The sequence below is a fragment of the Tyto alba genome, unplaced genomic scaffold, assembly GCF_018691265.1.
Source record: "Tyto alba isolate M040663 unplaced genomic scaffold, T.alba_DEE_v4.0 Super-Scaffold_6, whole genome shotgun sequence".
In the NCBI taxonomy this organism is placed as follows: domain Eukaryota; kingdom Metazoa; phylum Chordata; class Aves; order Strigiformes; family Tytonidae; genus Tyto; species Tyto alba.
Window position 1 is genome coordinate 38,876,083 of NW_024881327.1, and position 20,352 is coordinate 38,896,434.

The 20,352-nt window shown below is 38.6% G+C and overlaps 1 protein-coding gene across 9 annotated transcripts in view; it reads left to right on the top strand.

Moving 5' to 3' along the window:
* LDB2 (LIM domain binding 2) overlaps positions 1-20,352 on the top strand; it is a 374,853-nt gene that overhangs the window by 276,115 nt on the left and 78,386 nt on the right. The gene's annotated exons all lie outside the window — the stretch shown is intronic.

The window sequence follows — 20,352 nt, forward strand, 5'->3', positions numbered from 1 at the left end:
TGTTTTTAAGGCCAGTTTGCCTGGCAGACGCTACACTGACCTGCACACTTTGCATCCTAATAGCCAATTTAATTGCTCTTCTCCGATTCCAATGAAATGATTTACAGAAAGGCAGTGCAATGTTGCCAGGCATAAAATCCAAACCCCACAGAGGGGTGGGATGTAGGAAAAGGTGTGATATTCATGTTAATCGCTAATTCCAGTAAAAATGAAATATTGGGGAGGGAGGGTTATGTGATTGCAAACATATTGCTGGAGTGGAGCTGCTGTAGTATATCTCTCATTTACGGAGCAGTGAAATGTAGGAATGATAATAGCTCGAGTTTATATACCACCTTTCATCACAAAGGATCCAGAAGTGATTTACAAACTTAAACTGTTATATAGATGACACTTATAAAACACAACACAATTGCTGTTTTCAGAGTAATGGTCTGAAACACTGCAGATTGCATTAGTGCTACTGAAATTATTTGGGCCATTATTGGAAAATAGGTAGGATTTTTTATTTTTGTAGAATAAAAAATGGATCACAGTGGCCAGCTTGTGTGCAAGCTGTGACAGCTGCTTAAATGTGCCCAGAAGAGCAGCACAATGCAGGAACCAGCGTGTCTGGGGAAAGAAGGTCTCCCTTGACACAGAAACTTTAGGAGTGGCTCAGTGAAAGCAGTAGCATCACCATCCCATCGACACATGTGTGTATAAGGGCTCCTGATCTCTACGGAGTGGCACGGGCCTTTCAAGAAGCATTGACTTTTACATCTCCTGCAAAAGTATGTCCAGCAGCTTGATGGCCCAAAGCACTGCAGGAGGAAAACAGTCCTGCAGTCCAGGCTCCCGGGGAGGAGCAGCCTCTGCTGAATTTGCAGTCTCACCTGTGCCACCCCTTAGGTTCCCTTCCAGGTTTCCAGCCCAGATGCTGGTGCTGCCTGTGAAGTTTAAATGTAATTTATGGGAAAGTACACTGAGGGTATGCTATATGAAAAGTTAACAGAGGTGGATCTGACACCTGTAGGATCTATCATCTTTTTTGATACTCATTACCACTCAGATTGTGGTTGCAGAAGTGGTCTGTGCTGGCCCAGCTAGAAGGCAGGTAGGAGCAACTGCTGTACAAACTGCAGCTCTTTTGTCTGACTCCCATGGTGTGAAGCATTATCCCGAGTGCTTATTTTGACTGTTACAGGTGAAATTACAGGACAACTCTCTCGAGCACTAATATATGTAGTGACTCACCTGCCTATAAACTGAGCTGAAACACTCTTGAACGTTTTCTCTGCAGAAAGAAGTCAGTGTCGTGGGTAAAGCTGAAAGTCAGGCATCTTCATTTGGCACAGTCTGAAAGCAGATGTAGGTGAAAAGGGGTTCAAATGACTACTAATCCTTGACTACTAATTTCATATTAATCATGAGGAGGTGGTTCTGACACCTCGTGCAATCCGTGCTTCCACACTGTGCCTGCGTTCCTGCGCAATTATCACCACACAGTATTAAATGGTGGTTGCTTTCACCAGTGCTTTCAACAAGACGTGCATTTCACAGTCTGTAGGAATTGTATATAATACTCACTGTAAACTGTTAGGGTGAAGTGTTTGGAAATATTTAAGAGATGGGCAGAGGAGCTGTGTGCTTTTTGTTTCAGCAACAGATTTAGTCCAACAAGCTGTTGGGGGTCTGTATCCCTTTTTATTTTTGTTTTCTTGTTATCCTGATTCATTGCGGACCCATCTACTCCATGCAGTTTATTTTGACCTAAAAAAAAACTGCATAAAAAGTTCCAAATGTAATGTATTCTAAGCACTTAGAATTGAAAGAATATGTCTTGCTGGCTATATGAAGTACTAACAAAGTAGGTATTAAAAAAAATGTAAAAAATTTCAACTGAAAGGTGTGAGATCAGCTTGACGCTAAGCAGAGTGTTGGCAAATCTCTGCATGGTTTTGTAGCTGTGTGACTCCCATGCAATTTACTCTGGAAAATGCAAGCCTTAAAATTTTGCGTAGCAATCCAAAAATATTTGTGTCTGTCTTGTGCTTATTCCAGTACAATGTGAAGGGTAATTCTAAATGCAACTACAGTAATACAATCTGATCTACATAATGGAATTTGTAGATTAAAGCCTAATTAGGGCAAGTAGCTCATGAAAACCTCCTCCAAAGTGCAGCTGCTCTCCCAAAAAATGCACCATAGAGCAACTTGTAACAGTCTTTTACCAAACAGTTCTGTATTTGTAGCTAAGTAGACTAAATATCAAAAAGCTTTGGTCCTGAATTTGTATCTTGATTCTGTTAAAACTGGAGTAAAAAAACAGTGAAGGAGATGAATGCTGTGGGGTTGTTTTTAGATGGGAAATGGGGAATTTTCTGAGGAATATAAAAAGTTAAAATAATCAGCTATGCATAATCCTTCTTTACAAATGCCTGTACAAAACTCAAAGCTCTTCTTAATTCTTCCCCAGGAAATCAGATACTCTGCCCTGGACAGGTTGCTTTTTGAGCTAGCTAGAATACCAGGAGACCATGCTTCTATTCTAATTTATTTTAGCTTATAGTTTTATGTGTTCTATTATTTCTTTTGTTGTTGTTGTTTTAATAGGTTTATTTCTTACATATAAGTTGATGAGACAAAATATGGCAATAATATACTTCCATATATTCACATTTTATCAATTTGGGATCAGTGCACCAGCTCAACAGAGAGATGCTTGAATTTAAGTCGTTGGTGATTACTTTGCTAAAGTGTGATCTTACTGTTCTTGTTCAGTTTTTGTTCACTACTTTGGTAACACGATTGTTGATGTCAGTGGACATTCTGCCACAGAAAGAATTCACTAGAACAAAGAGGATATTTGAAAGTATGACCCAACCTATAAGGGGTTGGATTTGCTCGCACCAGAAACACCGGTACAGGAAGCAGCTCTTACACAAAGGATGGTAATAGTGTGCAGCTCTATCCAGCTGAAATTACAAAGGAAGGTTACAAAAACATAATGTGACAACCCAAATTAGATTTTGGCAAACTGGGCAAAACTAGCACCTTACCCTCGATTTTTTATACAAGATTTCCAGTGTCCCCAGTGATCAGGACCTCAGATTTATTTATTATAAGAAGCCTGGCATGTCCAGGAGCAACACATGTGAATTAGAAGAAGAGAACAGGGGGTAAATAAGTCAAACAAGAAAAAAAAAGCACAACTCAAAATAATAATAAAAAAGAAACTAGAAGCATTTTTATTTATATGAGGAGAGGATAAAGGTGTGTGCCTAGAAAGCTAAATCAAATTCTATGTGTAGATCTGAGAAATGTTCTTCTGTTTTATGAAAAGTTGGTGTTGATCAAAGAGAGGGAATTAAGCAGTTAGCTTCTTTGAATGAACACTAAAATATGTGTTTTAATAGGGTTTCTGGTAATTTTCAGAAGTATGAATGCCACCCCTCTCAGCTAAGCTTGCTGGGACTCACGGGAGGGAAGGTCCCGCACAGGACCCTGTGCCGGTGGGGCTGAGGAAGCCCAATGAGCTCCTGCTGCTGTAGTGCTTCAGTGCAAACCTTTCTTTTCAGCAGGCATCTCAGCAGAGAGTGCTGATTTAGAGCAAAAAAAAATTTTGTTGATGTCTGTTCCGCTGATGGCCAGTTTTTGTGGGAAGGCAGGGCCCCTTGGAGACTGCACGCCAGGCTGTACTGTTACCTGCTGGTGCTTAGTTAGCAGCAGACTGAGGCACACCTGGGAGAAAGCTCAGACGTTGCCGAGAGTGGTTCTGGGGGAAAAGAATCTGTTCACTGATGCAGAAAGTCTTTTCTTGTGCAAAGTCCCCCCAGCTCATTCAGTCCTGTTGCCGAAGCTGAATGTAGGCTCTTTGGTGGCGGTTCGGGCACCACCGGGGAGGGTGCTGGGTGGCTCTGCACTGCCTGGCTGCAACTCCTGGCGCAGTGGGTCCACGGGGGGCATGGCCCGAGGGACACAGCCTCCCTTTGTGTGGATTTGCTGGAGATCAGCACCATCCCAGCTGCCCACGCTGCTGCCTGCCGCAACCCCCAGCCCTGGCAGTGCCACGCAGCACGGCCCTGCTGCTTTCCAGCCGCGCCGCGCGCCTCTGCCCCCGCAAAACCCGATCCACCTGTGTGGATGCCCCCAGTCCCCTCACTTGGGCGACATAAGGAATAGAGTACGAGCTTGCCTCTTCTTTCTTTCTTCCTGGTTGTACACCCCGCTACTGGAAACAGGCAGCGGCTGCCAAATTGCATCCTACATCTGTTCATTTCCAAACGCGCCTTTGTTAGGTGCAAACGAAGGCCTCATTATTGGCTGTAAGTATGTAGTCACTTAGGAAAATAAGCCGATAAGTAAACATCTGAGTGAACAAATTGGTGATTTGCATCTACTTGTTCCCTGAATGCGTTCACAAGTGGTAAGAAAAAGAGCCAGTGTCTCCAAATACATCCACGTGGCATTTCCCCACAATATACTTTTCAAATGGACTGTCTGGCTTTTGCAGCCAAGTGATATGTAGCAAAGTCTGGAGAGAAGAGAGATAAATGTGTTGAATTTAGTAATATGGAGGACTGTGGTAAAAGTACAAAGACTACTTCCTTCTGGAATACTTCTGATTTACTCCTGAACACAAAGTTGACCATATGGAGAACTTTTTATGTCTGAAGAAAAGCAGCTCACTAATTCAGGTCTGCAAAGGGAACTTCTGCTTCTTATGACAGTAAATCTCTGGGCTCTCCATTCCCACAAACTTTCAATTTTTCTGTTCAGTAGACTGAAGTTTAGATTCAGGAACAGTATAAAATTAGAGGCGAATAAACTATTAGAGAAACTCTTAAGTCATATTGACTTAAGTGATGAGATCATGCCAAGAAAGTTAATACAGGCAGCTCTAGGGGAATGCTGATCAACTGATTTATTCACCTATATTTGTTCTAAGCAAAAACATATGTCTAAGGAGGCTTTCAAAGTAGAACAAAAAGCTAAAAAACCCAAGTTGCCTTTAAACCCATGTTGTCTTCATTCCCTTCACTATATATTTTTCATATAGAGATAAAACAGTATGAAGACATGAACACACAGTATAAATACATTTTAAAGTACAATTCTTCATTGACTTTTATTAAAAAGCAACCTTGGCTTCCAGGCTGTGTGGTCTCACATCAGTGGGGCAGAATGTGGCCATATGTTTCTGTTCGCCTTGGTCACTGCTGATCTCCCTTGCTCACTTTGGTTATGCTAGAGGCCACTGCCTGTGTTTTTATTGTAAATTATTTTCTGCAATTTATGCTTGCCTGTAAGGTTGTACAAAGATAACATGACAGCCTAAGATCTAAAGTGATTTTAGGCTTTTCCAAACTGTAGATGCAGGTTGCCTGCACAGGCACACGGTCCCATGTTAAAAGGATTAATTTTTTTGGTGTTAGTCCTCTCCTCTACAGAATCCAGTCTCAACCTGACATGCAGATTTGCTGAGAGTCAGTGTTACAAAGAAACGGGATCCAATTTTCGTTCCTCAAAAACGCTCAGAAATGGAGCAAAACAAAAGTTTCAGACAAACGTGCATGACACACAAGCATCCTAGGAACACTTAGAAATATCTTGTATTTCTGGACTATAACCTTTCCCAGAACTTAGTAAGTATACAATGTCTACAGCAAATCTGTGCTCTGGACTAATTCAGTGTGAACTTTAATATAGTTAGTATCCACCAATATGAACTATAAAGCATATACATCAAGGCACTGAAAAAGCTTTAAATATTGTATTTTTAGTATATTTAGTAGGGACTTACAATTTTAGTTGTCGTGGACTATCAAACAAATAATGAATATCTCACACGCAAACATACAGCTATGAGGATTGTCTGTGTCAATTAAACTTGTGTAGCTGTGCTTTTTCTTGCATCTGCTTGTTTCTGTGACAGATGAAGATATTACCACATCACCAACAAAACCCCCCACCCATGAGAGAATTCACATCTCTGTTCATTCAGCTGCCTATGGCCAGAGTTTTGAGTCCTTTCTTGTAAGAATTCTTTGCCTGTGTCTGGATTTATTTATGCCTTTGCTTACATAAGAATTTTAAGGCTGTCTTCTCTTCTGCTTCCACATGTAAGCATGAAGAAACACATTTAGCTGTATGCACCAGGAAGCAGGCATGCTGTTCTCTCCAATATCATATCTTTTCTTCTTAGATGTTAGATTATCAAAGTGTTGAGAAACGTTGTGTCTTTGCCCCAGATTTCATTGCCACAGCTTTTTGCCACAGCAGAACCATAAAGGGATCCCTGACAAAGCAGGAACTGGCTCCTAGGAGAATTTGCAAGAACCTTGTAATTGAGTGAGTGTGGACTGACCGCCATTGCTTGAAAGGGCAAGGCCAGTTGTTTGAAAGGGAGAAAAGTGGTAAGAACTGCAGCCAACAGTGAAAAAGAGAAGGTTTAGAGTAAGTGTTATGGGAGAACGTCACATGGGCCCTACAGTGGTCTCCACTGAGAAGTGGTTAAATAAAACAGTTGTGTTGGATTAAAAAATAAGTAAATAAGGGGTTGGGAAGAATCACAGAAGTGTACCTCAGAGAATGATTTTACATGGTTTCAGGAAATGACCAAATAATACATTCATTCTTATCTCAGTGATTCATCTTGATATGAGCCAAAAGCTCTTCAGGACTCTGAAGAGGTACATGGCTCATGATTTTTGAGTGTATATAGGTGACAGAAATGAAATCCCATATTATATCTTTCTCTCCAACTAAGGCACTCACTGTTAAACCTGATACACTCTTAAGAAAAGGTTTTCCCCATTAGGCACATAAATCCTAGTGAACATAAAGATTCCCCAGTCGCTGCATGATGGAGAATTTAGATGTAACCAGTTTCAAAGTTACCCTTGAATTCCTAAAGCGAAGATGCTGGTTCATTAGCACAGGAAATACTTCTCAGTACAGAGTGTTCTGATGAACCAGGAGTGAACTGATTATCTAAAACACATTTGTTGCATATGCAACTAGTGATCGTGAACTTGTTATATCTCTGAATAGAAATTATGGCACCAGCCAATGACATCTACATTTAATACTGTAAAAAATCCCTCCTTTTTACCAAAGCTGAAATCTCTCCTGGCATAAATGATGGCAATATTATATTTAAAAGTGTAACTGTAAATCTTTGGTATTGTTGAAAGAGATTGTGCTGGTTGATCCAAAAGCCATGACTGTAAAACCGTGAAAAAAGTTCTGTAAAGTCCCTGATAAAAGACAACATGTAGAATCATCTTTAAAAAGTAAATACAAGTAAATACAGAAATAATGGGAAAATGTGAAAGTAGAAGTAGTGAATTTAAATTACAGGTTAAAAATTAATGTAGTGGATAAGAGAAGCTAAAGAAATCAATGAGATTTAAGTAGAAATAAAATTAAAATAGAAATATTTTAAAGGATATTAGAATAAAAATCACCTTAATCCAAGACTAGGTCCATTGAAATATGCAGAATGTAAGATCAAATAATAGAGAAAAGTCAGAAATGTTCAATTAATATTTCTGTTCAATGTTTGAAGAGAAGTAAGAGATGATATGGTGGATGAAATGTGAAGTTTACCATCTGCAGTGAAAGAGAATGTGAAACAGTATCTGCTATAATTAAATGCTATAGAAACAAAAGGCCCAGAGAACATACAATTGGAAGTCTTAAAGGAATTATCCAAGGAGCAGAAAGAGCTGAATCACTTGATGATTGAGACATAACTTCAGGACTGGACATGGATAATTACCCATGGAAGACAGACTTGATGGAAGCTTAGATGTCACAAACAAAAGCACATAAGGATCCAGTGGGTAAAAGTTGAACTTGGACAAATTCAGCCTTGAAGGAGACAGATTTTCCTTGTATTACAGTAATTTAGCATGGGAACGGCTCACCAGGGAAGGTGGCAGACTCATCATTTGGAGACTAAAATGAAGTAACTCTTAAAAGAGATGCATCTCAGAAAAATTCTGTCCTGTGTATAGACAAGGTCAGACTAGACAATCAGAGCAGTCCCTTTTGCCCACAGAGTGTATAAATTATAAATTAAACTCAAACTAATTTGGAAAAATCATGTTTCAACCCAAACTAGAAATTAATTTACTGTCTCCTGCATTAGACTCTTCCCTCTTATGATGTCTCCAGCATAACTGTCATTGATTTTTATTAATTAATGGCACATGTTTCTAATGTGGTCTGTTTTGTGGCCAGTTAGTACTTAGGTTCCTTTTGTATTGCTGCTGTATATGCACATGCAATGAATTGCATGTAAAAGAGGACTGTAAAAGAACTTGCACTCAAAAGATAATGTGAGAGACAACTGGTGGGCACAGCAGCCACATTGAAGGGGGCTGAGGTACAATACCAGGTAGAACTGAAGTGTTTCTATTGAATATAATAAGGATGCCATCTGTCCAGACATGCCTGAATGTACTGTGGGGGCTTTTCAGCAGGACCAGCTGCTCTAGCAGAAGTCTCAGAAGTAGCATTAAAAATGACAAGGAGAAAATTGTATTTAATTGTCAAAGAATCAGACTCAACAGAGGAAGGTACCACAACCCTGCGAATACAGGGAGCACATGCATAGAATCCAGGCATACATAAATATAAGTATTTTCAGTGTCTTTATTTTAGAGGATGGTGAATGTGAGGATGTTGGCATCCTTAAATAAGCTAAACCGAGTCATTAAAGTTACTTCTTGAAAACCCTACCTAGAAATAATATACTTCTGTTCTGTGACAGATACTGCCAAAAATACCTGAGCAGTAATGGATGTTTTATCATCAGCTCCAAGAAAATGTGGGATACCTCTCCTACCATTTAAAATAAGTTCAGAATGGGTATGCAGTGAGATTGTTTGCTTGTACCGTGAGCTTGTAGATTGAGAAGAGTCATACTGCCTCCTTCCCAATCACTTGGAAGGGCAGAATGTATATAAACTCTGCGAAAGATACCCTGCTTCAAGTTCTCAGTGGCATCCTGCACTTTACTGGGTATTTTTCGCATGTTCAGACACTGTTCTATAAGAGTCTGGTTAATAATTTTTAAAGGATAAAGACACTAAAAGACAGAATGAGCCAGATAAGCATCTCCCAAAACAACTTGTAATACTTGGAATATAGCAGGTTTCATATACCTATGAAAAAATTATATATAATGTGCATTATATAGTATTTGTTTACTTGTTTATTTCTGCAGCTAGCTCAACTGGCTATGCTAGATAGCCTACAATGATTCCAATATTTCTGGGAAAGCATCTTTGATGGACTGGGAAAAATAATCTCAGACTATGTGTAGTTGTATGCATGCTGATGCCTTTGTCTATAGTTGTATGGGGGACAAGTGTATAAAAGGTGATGGAGAGTTTCAAACCTTTATGTGTCATCTCTACCTCAGGTGGCATTTAACGTGCACTGTATATGGTACTCTTATCTGTAGCTCTTCCTAGAGCTTGTTAAGAAGCAGAGGCAATGGTTTGCTAATATGCTCATATATACAAGTACAGTGCAGAAGTACACCGTGCAAACTGAGATGTGGATCATTTGAAAAGTGGAATTCGTCCAGTGATTTCAGTAGGCAACAGATTAGGCCCATACCATTCATCATCACTCCTGTTTAAAGTCCCACCAGTTGCTTTTCAAGAGTTTTACAAACAGCGGCAGAAGAAAAACTGTATTTCCCAGCAACTAGTTAAAATTATTCACTAGAAGCATTGCATCTGTCTGAGGGAGAGCAAAAGTCCTCGTGGTGCAGTAAGGCAAGACAGGCACCCATGGGGATTTTCCCCGCACCAAAACCCCAAGTCTGGGCCAGCAGTGTAGTTTTTTCAGAGGCTGCATAAATCAGTTTGTATTAAGATCCTGACTCATGGTCCTTGGCACAGGAAGAAGGATTAAAAAAAAAAAGATTCTTAATATATTTCTCAGGGCCTGTTGGTTTTTGCATTATCATCTGTATACCTGCCTGCTTCTCTGGGTGTCTAGTTATCAGTCGTAGTGTGACCTTCCTAGAATGCTGTGTGTATTTATCATTTGAGCTGCTTTTTCAGTCTGCTTTTTTTTTTTTTTCTTTTTTCTGTAGAAACGTAATGAATGTATAGTGCAAGTTGAGGTGTTTCTAATATCCCCATAATTTAGAATTCAGGTGCATTAAGATAAATTGGTGATGCTATTTCTTGTTCAGTCACTTACTTATGTGGAGTTGTTTTATTTTTCCTAAAAATTGAACAGTTGCAATCCCAATACAAATGTTATATAGTTTTAATATAACATTACTTACGAAAGCAGAACTATTGATTGCAAAACATAAGTGACTGCAGATAGCTTCTTTTGTTTCTTACTGTGTTTGGCCTCACCATCTCACTTAGATGGCAACTCTTTTTCTTCCTCTGTACAAGGCACATTTCATATTGTATTACTGAAATGTACAGCTGTGTTTAGTAACTCCATCCTCACACATTTAAGAATAGCCGTGCCTGATTTTTTTGAGATTATGCCAATATTCCAAATGGCTTCTCTTTTGTTTTTGAGACTTTAAAGCTTAATTTTGGCATTTATCAGTTCTGAAGTTATGTTTGGTTTCAACAGCTTTTTTTCTAAGATTCATCATCTGAAATAACCCGCAGTAATTACAAGAATTTGTCAGGATATTGCCGATCACCTCCCGCACGTGTGGTTTTGGAGGGAGGCGTGGGGCAGGAGCGAGGGCGCGTGTGTGCCGGCGCGGGCCCTGCCCGGGGAGCGCTCCCCGGCTGCTGCCCGTGCCGTGCCGTGCCGTGCCGTGCCGTGTCAGCAGCAATCCACCTCGGCGGCTTCCTGATCTTCAATCAGTCTTTATGGCCCCTCATCGCTTGTTGTTCAAGCTGTGTGTCACAGCCAGTCACAACAGTTACTTCAAGCAAATTTTCACACTCTTTGGCTCAAACTGCTGGCAGCATTCCTAAAGACTCTGAGGAAATAATTCCACAAAGTGGCATAAATTAATGTGACTAATTAACATGATGTTAATTATTTGTAAATTGTATGTTTGGATACACATTACTTGAGAGGCATATGTTACATTCAATGTTTACTGAAACAAGTGACTGCTAATCGCATCTCCTGAGTGTTCCTTTCACAACAGTCAGCAAATAGAGGCTTCTCTAAAAATAAAAATTGTGTCCTAAGGGAATGCATGAACTATAGCATGCAGTGAAATGAGGAACTGGAGTAGAGAGTTACCTTCATGTTGGCCTGAGAAACGCATTAGAACAAGTGTCGTAGGTAGTAACTACTTTCATCTCGCGCGTAAGTTGGGACGTATGTAGTATATTAGCACAGTGTTTTAAAATGGTCCTTTTGCAAGCCTGTGGAAAAAATAAACAGGGCTCATGTAATTAAAAGTTGCACACAAGAACAAGACTTCAGTTTGGGGATGAAAATGAAATAGTGACACGGTTATTTTCTAACTTTTGATTTTCTGATGTGATGTTGAAAGGGTCCTCCTCCACCATGAGCAGTAGATGCACAGCACTTGTGTGGTAAGTGCAAGGAGGGCATAAATACAACACACTCAATAACCCGCGACTTTCTCGGCCCGAGCGCCTCATATGATGGGTTACAAGCTGTCTACAGCCAACTGCTCCAACCGCACCTGGCAGCAGACTAAGGTACATGTTATACCGAACCCACGCAGGTTCTCACGTGCTCTAGAGGGCATCGACATACCACTCTGGTGCTCATCATTGCATGCTGCCTTTGCGAATGGGGAGTTTGGTTTTGAATGACAATACTGAAGGGGTATAACAGAGAAATGCAATAAGTCCAGTGGTGTGGTTCCACAGGGCACCATGTCATATAATTCTTTTATTAAATTGGTCAAGCGCCATTATTTAGGATTGTTTTCTCATTACTGCTGCCGGAAAGTTGTTTTAGAATACAGGGTAGTAATGCTTAGAAACTCTTTTGTAATTTCTAGATAACATTTCTCCATGATTGCTTAGAGCTATTTTTGTGTCACATCAACATTCTCTTAGATTAAATAGTTCTTTTACCTCTCCCATGTTTCCTCCCCCCCCCCCCCAATTTAATTTACATCACATCTTGCAAAGTGCAGGTCCATAGTAGCTTAATTATTTTAAATGCTGGGTTATTTTCCTGCCACAGCATCTCCCTAAACTTACTCTCCACCTGACTGCACATGCGCTAGTGGTGGTGCAAAGGAGAGGGTGGGACCATGTGGCTGGAATAGAAAGACAGAGAGAGAAATATATAGAAAAAAAAAAAAGGACAAGCATATGGTAGCTGTGAATTACATCAGTTTAAGCTGCCATGGTACAACACCTTCAGGCTTCACTTCTCTGTACTGAAAACATTAGCTCTTATTTAATCTCTTCTCATGAAATGAGCTCTGAACCCTTCCAATCAAGCCCTTCTCTTTATCTTTTCTAGTTCATGTGTTGTGAAGAGCTGCAACGCTGTGGGCTGCTTTCAGTTAGAGTGCATGGATGGCCAGAGCCATTCAAAGCACGTTGGCACTGCCCATCTTGGCCTCCAGTCTTCCCGAGGTCTGTGGCATTTCTGCCAGCCCCATGGGGATGTCTTGGATACCCTACAGCGTCTCAGATGGCACCAGACACTTAACGTTGCCCGTCTCAGTCAAGCCCTGCATGACTGGCAGTTTTAGATGTAAAATTTCATGTCCTACCATGAGATTTATGTTATTCCTAAGTCTAAAACCCTTATATAACTGAAATATTATTGAATTAAGAAATGATGTAAAAATCCCATTTTCTACAATTTAAAACCAAACAAACACTGTCTTGAGAACTATTGGAATCTTTTACTGCAGAGAACAAGCCTCCATTTCTTGAACTATGCAGTTGGCACCTACAGAAAACTCCGTCTCTAAGAGATATACTTTAGCAGCCAGATTGAAAAGGGAAAGCATGGTCAGTACAGACAGAACATTTGGTGACTGAGGTGACTGATCTAACGGCCTCTGATGTATTTTATTGTGTGAAAAGTACAGATTTTTGAGATGTGGCTTTTCAATCAGAGTAACAACCATATCCTGGATACTAGGGAAACCTTTGCATTTTACCCTTTCTCTTCATCCTACCATACTTCCTATTCTTGCTTCAATGCATCAAGGCACTTGAGCTTCCCAGTAAAGAAAAAGGTTTCGACTTTTTTTTTTTTTTCCTTAACACTGGCAAATAACATGTTTCCCTAACATTCTTTTTTCTTTCAGAAAGACAGAAACTTCTCTTGCTGAAAGTTAAAAAATAAAATTTCATCTGAGGCAAACATCTAGCCTGGAAAATTTCAGCTAAATAATTACAGCTTGGCAAAGACATAAGCAACTGAAACCAATGTATTATATTAAAAAATATTAAGCAAACTTAACTGGAGCTCTTGTCTATAATAAAAATGTATGCAGGCATACATATGTATATACTGTGCTATTTTCTTATATATGTAATGAATAATGCAGTTCATTATTTTTGGAACTGTATCATTTCCAGTACTCTTTCAAGCCAGCTCCTGAATTCAATGGGGCTCATTGTATATGTAAAGTTTAATACATGCATAACTCTTTTGCAGGATCATATTCTACAATATTAATGTGGTGTTCACATTATGAATTTACCTGCCTGAAAATCCAGAATATTTTAAAACATGGCTGCACACATACTGGCAATTAAATTACAAACCCTAGCTTTCTACATTTTCATGCTTTCTTTGTGTAAAACAGTTCTATTGAAAAAAAAGACAACATGTAACTCCTGTTTTTTCCAAAAATAAGTTATTGTGGTTTATAGTCTTTTTTTCTTCTCCTGGAAGAGGAAGGCAAGGGAAAATACATTCAAACACAGATTTTACATTTTACTTGCTTAGGGAGTATTTCGATAGCTGGGTACATGAATCCTCTACTGGCAAGGTCGGGGTGGAAGCCCCAGTTGCTGTTGTGCTGAGGTGCAAATGTTCAGTAGGCTGGTTTGGGGCTGTTGTTGGCTTAGCTCTACTTGAATAAAGAGCCTTGCACAAGCAGATACTCTGAAAGTCTGTTTGTAACCAGGACTCTGATCCATTTGAACTCTCTTGACTGTTAAGGTAAAGGGAGAACTCAACTCTGAGCATGGATGGGCAACTGAGACTGGGATTTGGAGCTGAAGTTATACAGAATACAATAGCAAACTTATTTTCCAAAAGTTACAACTTCCAACCACTTCTCAAAAGAAACTTAGAAGAGCTTTATAATGCTGCAGTTCATAGTGACTGAGAATTCTCCATACAATGCATTTTCAGATAAACGGAAATAGGTGAGTACTGGGAAAAGGTTTTGTTCTATAAAAACAAAAATGCAATTTTTGAGGTTTTGCAGTTGTGCTGAAATCTTATTAAGGTTTTTGAAAAGAGAAACAAGAGTGTGAATTATTATATAAAAATAATGACTAACAGCACGTCTTTAACCTGTGAAGTCTTTTTCAAATAGAAGTGTTTATATATCTCTTCCTCAATTGAAATAGCTTTCTTAGGTATTTCCTACATATTTCTGACAGTGGTCAGAAAACAACAAAAAAAACTAGGTTAACTCATAGTATTTTTACAATAAAATAAATTATTGATTTTTTTAAAATCAAAAAATAATTATGATATCTCGCTTATATATCCCACTCAGCCAGGCAATTGCTAGGAGACTTAGACAGCAATTGAATCAATTACACTGGCTAAGCCACCCTTAAAAAGCTGAGAAAATGTGCTGGCAGGTCCTGTCTCCTGTGGCTGTGCTCAGTCATGTGAAACGGAGTTGCTATTCACAATAAAAAAACACAAAACAAAGTTAGGATAGGACAGGAGGTAAATAACAGAAATTGCAGGGAAGAAATTGCAACCTGCAGGCAGAATTAATCATTGGAGCTGGTGTTGGGCGATACCATGGAAATCTGTCCAGAGAAATACCACCTCACTGAGCACATGTGCTAAGCACTGTTTCTTTGAGAATCTGCTTTCTCCAGTGGCATAGTCCTTCAAGGCTGAAACCTTGCCAAGGCAGCAGGTCAACTGAAAGAAAAGCTTTGGTTTCCTTGGTGGCCACTCCATCTTGCAGTGCTTGAGTTTCAGTAGATGTTTCAGGCACAACTCAGCCATGTTTAGTCTGAGGACGGGACAGGCTGAGACCTCATGGAATCAACCAAATGACACAAATGTCATTTTAAGGACCTGACACAGACCCCAGAGACTTGGCAGGGAAAACTGACTCACATTCAACTACTTAACTATTTGTAGTTTTCTTTTTTCTGATGACTGTACTTCCTGTGCTGAACAGCCCATACGAACTATTGTGAAGTCCCGGTTGTGATGACCTGTGATGTAAGGCTGACAACCAGTATTTGCAAATCTCATGGATCTCACTGCGAGTTGGACCAGAGCACAAGCACCAAGACACCAAAGGAAATCTAGTTTTCTTTCTGAATTCCTCCAATCTCCAAGTAATATTTTGAAATATCCATAAAGAAATTAATTTGATAACTGCAAAAATCCTACGTATATTCTGAAAACTGTAACCAAAGCTATTGCAATCCCAGACTGCACTAAAGAGAGCTGTTGTCAAATGTCTCTGAATTATTTTTCAATGTTGAAATAATTTCAGACACATAACTTCTGCAGCATTTTCTGTGGCATAAATTAAATTTCAAAACAGTGATTTCTGATTTTGTTTTACTTTCCTTGATATTTTATATTATCTTAAACTTTTATGTTGCTGCAAACTTTTTATATTCTTGGAGATTTTTAAAAAATTTTTAGCCTCATAGTAACTGCAGCTATAAATTCATCACAGTTGCATTGCAGCTGTAAGATTTATGATGGTGCAAATCCCGCCCCCCCAAATTCAAGAACTGTATTTCTAGAAAAAAATGGGTTACAACTATGAAATTAAGAAAGTCATCAAAACCTAACAGCAGTGACTTTCAACGTATATTTTAATGCATTACAAAATTTGATCTGCCTTCTGGAATCACTGCTGCCATCTCAAGTCCAAAAGGTGTTTTCTGAAATGAAAAATTAGATTTTCAAGAGTCTCCTTGGGTGTGGGCAGAAGGTTGCCTGCAGGTAAAGCCACTGGGAATAGACCCCACGGTGACATGAAATAATGGGGCCTGGAAAAACTTCAGGGTGGTAGTGGCATTTTTTACTTAAAGGTCAGTTTTGTTTGTGAGACGGGAATGGAAGAATCTCCAACAGATTTGGGGGAACCAAAGGGTCAGATTAGGCCCCTAAAATTATAAGTACCTCTCTGGCTGGGCCAGGTAAACAACTCCTATCTCTTACAGAGTTTAAATTTTAAGTCAGAACATTGGGTTATATCCTAATTTCCTGCTGGCAAAAATTGTGCCAATATATTAGATGTTTTTAACTTGAGCGTATACTCATTCACAAAAATAGCCAACTAAAGTAAAGTTAAACTGCAGGCATATAACTTTATTTGTCTATGCATCACCTTTCTTTTAGAGGGGGTTTCTACTTGTAGGCTATATCATTGGGAATATGCATGTCCCTTCATGCAAAACTAGAAAACCTTATCTTGCTATATTCATAAAGGACATATTCTTGTTCCTCCCCAATCTGCCTGATGCTTGAGACTCAGGTCAGGTACACTCACCAGCCTCTCTGGGTTCTTGTGACACGACACAGGTCCAGCTGTTGTTAGGACACCCATTGGCACTATGCATTTCAAATATGATGAGTTTCAGGTATGTAACCTTCCCAGAACGAAAACCCACCCCAGCATTTCTACATTAAAATCAGACTCGTTCAAAAGTCACATAAATATGAAGTTCATATGTTAGCTGTATTCTTAAAAAATGCAATGACATTCAGTAATGCATTTTAAGAATTTTGTTATAAAATTGTCACAATTTGCCTATCCATTATTTAGACATCTCTAATGGAGAGATGTCATTTAAAAGTGCAACAGCAATGTTGCTTGATTTATAGTCCGTTCTTCTCCCTAGCTCTCTGGCCTGCAATGGGATTTCTGTTGTTGTCTGTTGTTAAATCCCAGCATAATGGATACTACAGCTGCAGTGGGCAAGCTGTAATTTTTACTGACTTATGTCTTGGCGTGTGACTAAGCTGTGAAGTTCAGTACTCAGCCCATGTGTTTTGAAAATGGATTTAAATAATGTAATTGCATATATTGTTTAATTAACAATAGACAGTGTTTATTCTTTTGAACTTCACACCATTGAAAGAGAGATGGAACATGTGCCTGTTTTGAATTTAATATAGGCATTCCCTGTGTGCTTAATAAGGGAATGTGTAGGACAGCTGTTTTGGATGTATACGGAATGTAAACCCTCAGTGGAGTGTTTAACTTTTTGAAACTACATTTAATTTTAAAGTCTCATGAAAGGTAAAATAGTCACAAAACACTGAAGGAGTCATATGATCTTACTACAAAGACAGCATGAATATGGTATGTATTAACCAGGATCCTTAGCACCTAACACCATGATTTTGTGTTTGGAGAAGAGTTTCTTGCCGTCATTTACTAACTCACTTCTTTTTTTTCCCTTCAGAAAAACCTTAGAAAGTACCTTCATCATCCCTGAGCTGAAATTGAATAGATATACCAGCTTTTCACTAGAATATCCCAACACATTCAACTTGTCATGTTGTATGTTGGATCTTGTCCATTGAATGACACCTGATACCTTATATAACTGAACAAGAATTGCATTTTGCTGTTGTTGGGGTTTGTACTTAGTAACAGGTAACAGACGCTTACATATAACTTGCTTGAAAAGTGGAGCATTTTACTCCAAACAACTTGTACTGCGAGAACAGCTGTAAACACACACTATCCCCATGTCACTTCTCTATGGAACAAGAGGGAAGATGATGTATTTGCACACACTGAAATGCATCAGTGTACCCAAAAAGCATCCCAAATGTAGCTATAGGTATGAAAGCCCTGGGAAGTAAGAACGGTCCTTGAGAAGTAAGACAAAGCCGTCACCCAAGAATTTGGCCTTTCTGTGTTATCCCTGATATGCCAGTGAACATCCCGTAATCTCATAAAGTAAATCTAGATTACTAAATGTTTTGCAGGTGAAAAGCCCAGTGCTAACTATGGTCTAAATATTTAAATAATAAGTCCTCTATTGCATTAGATACAAATCTATTTTCTGTCAACATTCAGGCAGTCCAACCTAGCATTTTAAAAAGAAATATCAGATAATCGTAAATCTATCTCCAGGCTGTATGAGCCTCTCTAATGTGTAATTTCAGGAAAATTGCCACAGGACTAATGTCTATCCAGCACCAAAGCATGTAGCACTTTCCACGAGATTCAGTGTGATAGAAAAGTGGAAATAAAACCCTCAGTCTCTCCAGGAGGAGGTACATTAGTGTAGTGGTTGGCCGTTTTTAATACTGTTTGGTATCTTGTAAATGCATGAGTATTGAGAATTAGTAGTCTGTTTTTCTTGTGTTGCAACGGGAGGGCAGGTGGTTTTCTAGCTCTTCTCAAGGTGAGAGGCAGTTTTGCTGGCAGCAGTGGTATTTTAAGAGAGAAAGTATTGTTGGTATTTTCACATTTTTATCTGATTACAATAGCTATTTAACAAGATTCTTTGCACCCTCATTCAGGAATGAGGCTAGCTACAATCTGTTAATTAAAACTGGAAGGTTTTGGGTTTTCTTGGAAAAAATTTAGTCAACTGTCAAGTGAGTGGTCAGTAGGGACACTAGATACTTATGAAAATATTCAGCTTCGAACTATCAGGGTCAAGTCCCATATTGTGTTGATAAAATTGAGTGTAAGGGTGTCGAATACGGTGTACTAATAAAATTATTTACCTTTGATATCTGGAAAGTTATGATAGCCAAGAACATTTTGAATATATACAGTTACAATGTTTTGACTTTGGAAAACAAGATTTCCTGCTATGAATTAGCATATGGTTTAGTGTTCCATTGGAAGAAGATTTGATTTTCAGCTGGTTTAATTCAGAGACTATCACTATATTAAAAACCAAACCAAAACAAAACTTATTCTAAAATATATTTTCACCTAACTATGATTTACATGACTAATGTAATTAATGTAGTAACAGAGGCAATGTTTCTCATAAATATCCCAGGAATGATATTATCCATTTATTCTTTTTTGTTTTTTACTCTGCATCTGTGTACTGTTGATTTTTTCCTGTTAATAGTTTATTTAATTTTGTACTATCTTGTAGAGTAACTTTCCACTACAAGAAATACCTTGCATGCAAGACCAAATATTGTGCTATGTAGTCCACTCATTAAAGAATCAGTAAGCTGTTTTCTGTATTGTAAGTAGCTTGCTCAAAGTAGGAGCTTGCAAAAGTAATAGTAAGTCATCTCCAGTCTGTTTTTTCTGTTTCCCAGGATATAAATGAAGCAGCTGGATAGAATCTGTCTGCCATATTAAATAACATTCCAGCAGGAACCTCTTCTCTCTGAGAAAAGTCTAGCACTGAAAGACTTACCAAAATGTGCAGATTGTAGATTCTGGTTTAGCTTTTAATTCCTCCTATAGGTGTTATGTCCAGGTATATGTTGCTACTTTTCTACAATTGAATGAATGAATGAATGATTGTAAGGGATGTATTTTTCACTGTTTAAATTAAAACATAATAAATGGAAGGGAGCATTAGATTTTTCAAAGGATGTAAAACACAAGTCCTGAATTCTGAGTTTTAAACTCCTTTGGGAGGGATGAAAACCCTCTAAAAATATTTTTGGTGGTCATTACAATGTGCATGTTCACATACTATGCATCAAGGTAAAAGTAGTGCATAAGAATTTTCCAGAGAGCTCTGTGCATGATGAATCTGCAAATTAGATGCAAGTTATTTATTTTATTTAAATTGTTTAGCCATTTATCACATAGCTTGGAAAAAAGCTGTAAATTAGAAAGGGTATGTTGAATTTTACACGGCTTAAAATATCTGAAGAGCATTCTGTTTAGGTGAGATCTTCAGCTATTAAGTGCAAGGTACTCATCATCTGAGTGCCAAATATAAAACGTTAAGACAGCTATTTGGCATGTTGGCCTCTTATATGGAATTTTAAAAAAAATTATGTGATAATACTTGTTAGATTTTTAAAGGGTTTCCTTTGTTTTGTAACCAAGAGTTGTTGGTGATTATATTTGGAATATGTTTGTGTAGGTGTACACAGACAGAGACCCTTAGACATCTATATAAAATTATGAGGTAACAGTTTATACAATAGTGAGCTATTTATGCTTAAATGTTGGTTACAGATTCATTATGCTGTTTGACATCATTTGTATGTTTAAACGGTGAATAAATC